We start from the raw sequence: 7,851 nt of genomic DNA, 5'->3' as shown, positions 1-7,851 counted from the left end.
ACCGCCATAAAAAAGCCAGACTACGGTTTACAACTACTGTACACATGGGCACAAAGATCTTACTTTTTGGAGAGATGTCCTCTGGTCTGATGAAACAAAAATAAAACTGTTTGGCCATAATGACCATCGTTATGTTTGGAGGAAAAAGGGGGATCCTTGCAAGCCGAAGAACACCATCCCAACCATGAATCACGGGGGTGGCTGCATCATGTGGTGGAGGTGCTTTGCTGCAAGAGCTACTGGTGCACTTCACAAAATAGATGGCAACATGAGGAAGGAAAAGTATGTGGATATATTGAAGCAACATCTCAAGACATCAGTTAGGAAGTTAATGCTTGGTCGCAAATGGGTCTTCCAAATGAACAATGACCCCAAGCATACTTCCAAAGTTGTGGCAAAATGGCTTAAGGACAACAAAGTTAAGGTATTGGAGTGGCCATCACAAAGCCCTGACCTCAATCCTATAGAATATTTGTGGGCAGAACTGAAAAAGCGTGTGCGAGCAAGGAGGCCTACAAACCTGACTCAGTTACACCAGCCCTGTCAGGAGGAATGGGCCAAAATTCAGCTTGTGGAAGGCTACACAAAACGTTTGACCCAAGTTAAACAATTTAAAGGCAATGCTACCAAATACTAATTGAGTGTATGTAAACTTCTGACCCACTGGGAATGTGATGAAAGAAATACAAGCTGAAATAAATCATCTCTACTATTATTCTGACATTTCACATTCTGAAAATAAAGTAGTGATCCTAACTGACCTAAGACAGGGAATTTTTACTAGGATTAAATGTCAGGAATTGTGAAAAACTGAGTTTAAATGTATTTGGCTTGGTGTATGTAAACTTCCGACTTCAACTGTGGGTGTTCCTTTTATCCAGGTGAGAAAGGGCGGTGGGTAGTGTGATTGAGATTGCGTCATCTGTGGATCTGTTGGGCGGTATACAAATTGGAGTGGGTCTAGGATGTCCGGGAGGATGATGTTGATGTGAGCCATGACCAACCTTTCATAGCACTTCATGGCTACTAAATGAATGTTGCCACGTTGGCATGGACAGTTCACGTAGACCACCTGATGATTTGGACAATAAAATAATGTCCAGAGAGTTTTTGGATGATTGGGGGTGGGGGGGTCACTGCGTGGTGGTCGACCTGCTTGGAGTGTTGTGCTGCCGTTGATAAATTGCAGTTTATTTGATCCCTGGTCGCCATGACAGGCACTGATTAAGTGTCCAAGCAACGAAAGCAACAAGAAAACACTGTTGCAGTCCACAGGCATCAATTTACTCAGGCTTTAATTAAAATCCTGCCAGCCCAGCAGCTTCTAAGAATAGGAAAAAGGTTACGCACCGGTATATGGGGTCACAGACAGTGATGGGAGAGGAAATGGTACGTCACATCTAGTTTTGGGCTACTTCTGACAGCCTGGTAGCAGGGTATGAGCCCGGCACCATTAAGACAATGACTGGGTTGTTATCCTATTTTCTGTTTGCTCTTATCTTCTCTCTTTGTACAGCTCCAGTTCATGTAATAATACCTCTCTGGCAATGGCAAGCAAGGTGTGAGTGGGTTTTGATTTTATGAGACTGGTATGAATTGCTTGAAAAAGATCCTATTGTTTTAGGTTGAGGAAATATACTCAATACTGTACAAGTGCAACTGGCTGATGCAGGGGATGGGATTTGACATACAGTATGTATGCAATAGGAATAGAGATTGAGTCAGTGACAAAGGTTAAATGAGTCAATGCTGAGATAAGAGCAACACATACAGTATAGCGTACAGAGTAGGTTGTGTCGATGCCCCAAAGACCACATCATTTTTCGTTACTGTCAATAGAGTCAATGGCACTTGAAAGGTAAATGGTAATAAATGTCAGGGGGATGACCCCGGTCTATAGCTTGAGGGTAGAATGTGTGCCAGTTCAAACAGTGGTTAAGGAAAATACACCATGGTCCAACATGCAACCTCACTGACACTGTCAGTTTCACTGAATATGTCAAAGTTGATGAGACGGCTATGGAGACGTTAGTTAAAAATCAGATTAAAACTTGTAATAACTAATCATAATCTTCTCCTCAAATTACAGAGACAGTTTGACACTTTTCCTTCCCCTGTTGGGTGCTGCTAATCTTACTTTCTGTCTAATGAGAGATGGATTAGAGACGGAGAGAGAGCGAATTGACATCGTTACCAAATGTAAAATGTTAATACATTCTAAGATTGTACAGTATGAATAGGTATCTGCCATCATGTGATCAGGCCCTGGTTGTGTTTATCCTCTCTGTGTCAGCAGTAATATACATTGTTAATGGGCAGTGAGTGAATAAACAAATCTGCATGGTCAATCTGACGTCTGCATTGGCCGTACAGTATTAAGGTGATATGGCCTCTGCACAAGTCAGGGCATTCATACTTCTTGCGCTTCGCTGAGCAGCGCAGAGCTGGTGTGAAGGAAGTTGTCAAGGAAGTGAGTACAGTACCTCCCGCCCTCACCTACCGTCAACCAATCATGTCAATGCGGAGCTATACGGAGCCCCCGCATTGTCACAAGATATGAGAGGCACGTGGCAATGTAGTACAGAGCTCAATTTGGCCTCTGTGTGCCTCCGGAGACTCTGCAATTGCCTCACACCCCCCAAACAGCGCCTCTGACCACCTTTACTGATCAAGCATAGATTGGCTCTCATGGCCTCTTGAACGTTAGGGAACATTTTTGATTTCTGCCTAAATAGACATACCAAAAAAGTTATTGTTTTTCATGAGATGGCCATAAACAATAACTGGTAATGCTGCATAGTTTGAGAAAGGTCTGGAACATTTTTTATAAATTGCGGAGGTGTTCTCACTATTGAGGACACAAGCTCAAGTACATAGTATAAATATTGATTATATGTGATTTTTTGTTCTATTAAACAAAAGTGGGGCAATACGTCTTCAAATTACAGACATGGTTTCTAAATATATGTAGTAACAATCAAATTATAAATGACTTATTATAAGATTTCACATTTCTTATAAATGTTAAATAAATATAGTATGATCATACTTAGCGACAGTACAATATAAGTACCATTTCATATAACTGACTGAAGAGACATTTCTGCCAAACTTCCTCTGACTCAGAGACACTATTCAAATGTGTGCAGACTTGTTACAACAAGCTTTAAGCACAATATGATTTTGTCCGTCTGTGACCAAGAGAACGTGGTCTCTGTTTTCAACTCTACTAAATGATTTCGTATTTTTTTGTTGTTGAGAGCTATCAGTCCATCACAGCAAGATAAAACTTATATTGTTGCATCCGCTCGGCTCTCCTGTTTCGTATGCGCTATTGCAAGCACAGCTGCAAGGTCAAAGGCACAATAAATCATTCCTTTGTCTGGATAGGCCAGAACATGTAATTCCCTGTACAAATGGACGATTTCCTGTATCTGTGAAGGTGCGCTTGCAATAGTGTATATGAATTGGTACAACCAGCGCTTTTAGGGAGTGTAAAGCACCTTTCACAGAGAGCACTGTACACAGAAAAAAGGTCTGGAACCGATCCAGAACTGGTCAAAGTCCCCTAAATAGGGGACTTGACGGTTAAGATGATTTATGGCAATAGTAACCCTGCCTCCATAATAAGGCAATCAATTCAATCTTCTATCAATTGGATCAAATGAATGTTTCATCTTCATTCCCTGTAGGAGCCACCATAATGGAAGTTTTAAATGTCGGATCTCCATGGCAAAATGCATCATTCACCCGAGTTTAGTCAAAATGGGGCAAGTGGTGTCTGTCTAACGCACAAACGAACGCACAAGAGCATGGCCTCTTTGTCTTCATCAGATTCGTAGTACGGAGACAGATTTCATTGTGGGGGACATTACATGTGATTATTCCTAAAAAATATATAAAAATAAAAACATTGCCAAAAATTATTAATTGTCAACTGTATCTGTATGGAATTGCATTGTGTACAGATAGTCTACACACCCTTTCAACATTTCTGTGAATAGGCGGATCTTATAGATCCTCATGGGAAACTTGTTTCTCATGAGGAGATGCATAAACGTATAAAATGTCATGACTGTAGCGCAAACTGTACAAGATATATGCTTGCTCAAAGTTTGGCATTTCAGTTACTATAGTGCCCCTCTTGGGCCAATCAATGTGAATGGCGCATCCTTCACCCATGTTTCGTAAACATCGGTTCAGTGGTGTCTGATATATCATGTGTTACAAACATACATACTAACCTATGTACGAACAGAGGGAGACAGATCCATAGTCCACCCCCATAATGATCATTCCCAGTACTTATAGTGAGTGTTTCTTGTTTTCACGGATGTGATACTCTGACTCATCCTCCCACTGTTGTGGGAGGAAATAACAAGCATGTCTGCCACTGTGTCTCTACTTTAGGGAGACGTGTGGACATCTTTTAACAAACAAGGCAACAGTGTAGGCGACTTGAATACAGAATCAGTCTGGTTGCCAGGCTAGAGAATATGTACTTGAGATGAATGTATTAGTCACAGAAAACAAAAACCGATGGAAAGGAAGGAAATCTGAGGCTAGAGCTAGTGGTTGGCTTGTTTAAAAATATATTTCCCATGTTTCATGTGCATAAACAGTTGAATTACTGTGTTGTCCTGACACAACAGGTCTTCATGTAATCATGTAAAAGAGACCCATATAACGGTAACACTAGACACAGTTGTCAAGTGTGTGTTGTCCTTGAAGTAAGTATAACTGTATAGATTGACTGCATATAGCAAGCATGAACACAGACTCCTTTGTGTCTCTCCCTGTGTCTGCCTGCATTGATCCCTGCACAACACATTTCTCTCATCATCCTTTCATTTACCCTCAACCTGCTTCCTCTCATCATCCTTTAATTTACCCTCAACCTGCTTCCTCTCATCATCCTTTCATTTACCCTCAACCTGCTTCCTCTCATCATCCTTTCATTTACCCTCAACCTGCTTCCTCTCATCATCCTTTAATTTACCCTCAACCTGCTTCCTCTCATCATCCTTTCATTTACCCTCAACCTGCTTCCTCTCATCATCCTTTAATTTACCCTCAACCTGCTTTCTCTCTTCCGTCTCCTTAATATTCTAAATCTGATGTGTTCTATTTAGCCTCTGTTGCTTTCTTCTTTTTTTCTTCACCTCTTTCTTCACCTCTTTCCTCTCTGACCACTCTCCCTTATTGCTTGGAATAATCAGTGCCGAAGCTCTCCAAATTGAAACCAGTGCAAACTGAAAAAAAAAGCTTTTTTCCCCTGCTCAATCAATTTCCCTTTGTTTAAATCAGGTTATTTGGCAAGAAAGCCACGCTCCCTCTAGTAGTATTGATCAAACTTTCAGTGTGGAGGTAAATATATACTGAACAAAAATATGAACGCCACATGCAACAATTTCAAAGAATTTACTGAGTTACAGTTCGTGTAAGGAAATCAGTCAATTAAAATAAATTCATTAGGCCATCATCTATGGATTTCACATGACTGGGTAATGGCGCAGCCTGAGAGGGCATAGGCTCACCCACTTGGGAGTCAGGCCCAGCAAATCAGAGTTATATTTTTCCCCACTAAAGGGCTATATTACAGACAGAAATACTCCTCAGCGCTCCCTCAGATGATCCCGAAGGTGAAGAAGCCAGATGTGGAGGTCCTAGACTTGCGTGGTTACACTTGGTCTGCATTTGTGAGGCCGGTTGGACATACTGCCAAATTCTGTAAAACGACAGTGGAGTCGGCTTATGGTAGAGAAATGAACAGTAAATGATCTGGCCACAGCTCTGGTGGACATTCCGGCAGTCAGCATGCCAATTGCACGCTCCCTAATAAATGTTTTAAAGCTGTCGTATGGTGTTGTGCGACAAAACTGCACATTTTAGAGTGACCTTTTATCATCCCCAGGACAAGGTGCTCCGTGTATTGATCATGCTGTTTAGTCAGCTTCGTGATATGCCAAAACAGTCTCGTGGATGGAATATCTTGGCAAAGAAGATATGCTCACTAACAGGGATGTAAACACATTTATGCACAAAATTTGAGATAAATAAGCTTTTTGTGGGATCTTTGATATAGGCTCACTTTACATGTTGTGTTTAAGTTTTTGTTCAGTATATAGTTGGCAGAAATGATGCCATTATTTGCTGTCAAATACAGAAAGTATTCACACCCCTGAATTTAAAATCTATTAAATTAGATTTTGTGTCACATGCTTACACACAATATCGAATAATGTCAGGGGGGAATTATGTTTTCAGAGATTTTTACAAATTAATAAAAAATGAAAAGCTGAAATGTCTAAGTCAATAAGTATTCAACCCCTTTGTTAAGGCAAGCCTAAATAAGTTAATGAGTTCAAATGTGCTTAAAATAATTAGTCACATAATACAGTTAAAGTCAGAAGTTTACATACACCTAGCCAAATACAGTTAAACTCAGTTTTTCACAATTCCAGACATTTAATCCTAGTAAAAATTCCCTGTCTTAGGTCAGTTAGGATCACCACTATGTAAAGAATGTTCTCCTCCTCGTCTGAGGAGGAGCAGGGATCGGACCAAAACGCAGCTTGTGGAGAATACATTATTTATATTTATTTAACGAAACAGTCCTGTGTGGTACAAACACTGACACGGAAGACAATCACCCACAAACAAACGGTGTGAACAGCCTACCTTTATATGGTTCTCAATCAGAGGAAACGTCAAACACCTGCCCCTGATTGAGAACCATATAAGGCTAAATAACAATGAACCTAAACATAGAAACAAATAACATAGACTTTCCACCCAGCTCACGTCCTGACCAACTAAACAAAGCTAAACAAAAGGAAAATAAGGTCAGGAACGTGACAGTACCCTGTCTGCCGGACGGCTCTGAAGGCTCAGGACAGACGGGCGTCTTTGAAGGCTCAGGACAGACGGGCGGCTTTGAAGGCTCAGGACAGACGGGTCGGCTTTGAAGGCTCAGTACAGACGGACAGCGCAGGCGGCGCTTGGCAGACGGACAGCTCAGACGGTGTTGGGCAGACGGGCAGTTCAGGCACCGCTGGGCAGACGGCAGACTCTGGCCGGCTGAGGCGCACTGTAGGCCTGGTGCGTGGTGCCGGAACTGGAGGTACCGGGCTAAGGACACGCACCTTAAGGCTAGTGCGGGGAGCAGCAACAGAACGCACAGGACTCTGGAGACGCACAGGAGGCTTGGTGCGTGGTGTCGGAACTGGTGGTACCGGGCTGGAGACACGCACCATAGGGCTAGTGCGTGGAGGAGGAACAGGGCTCTGGAGACGCACAGGAAGTCTGGTGCGTGGTGTTGGCACTGGTGGTACTGGGCTGGGGCGGGGAGGTGGCGCCGGATATACCGGACCGTGCAGGCGTACTGGCTCCCTTGAGCACCGAGCCTGCCCAACCTTACCTGGTTGTATGCTCCCCGTATCCCGACAAGTGCGGGGAGGTGGAATAACCCGCACTGGGCTGTGTTGGCGAACCGGGGACACCATGCGTAAGGCTGGTGCCATGTATGCCGGCCCGAGGAGACGCACTGGAGACCAGACGCGTTGAGCCGGCTTCATGGCACCCGGCTCAATGCCCAATCTAGCCCTACCAGTGCGGGGAAGTGGAATAACTCGCACCGGGCTATGCACACGTACAGAAGACACCGTGCGCTTTACCGCATAACACGGTGTCTGCCCGTACTCTCGCTCTCCACGGTAAGATCGGGAAGTGGGCGCAGGTCTCCTACCTGACTTCGCCATACTACCCTTTAGCTTTAGCTTGACTCACAGGCTTCCGTGCTAGCCGCCTACCTTCATAACGCCGGTTCCTCTCTCCGGTTGCCTCTGCTCT

Source organism: Salvelinus fontinalis, chromosome 5, assembly GCF_029448725.1.
Source record: "Salvelinus fontinalis isolate EN_2023a chromosome 5, ASM2944872v1, whole genome shotgun sequence".
In the NCBI taxonomy this organism is placed as follows: domain Eukaryota; kingdom Metazoa; phylum Chordata; class Actinopteri; order Salmoniformes; family Salmonidae; genus Salvelinus; species Salvelinus fontinalis.
The sequence above is the reverse complement of the archived record's forward strand: the minus strand, read 5'-3'. Positions refer to the sequence as shown.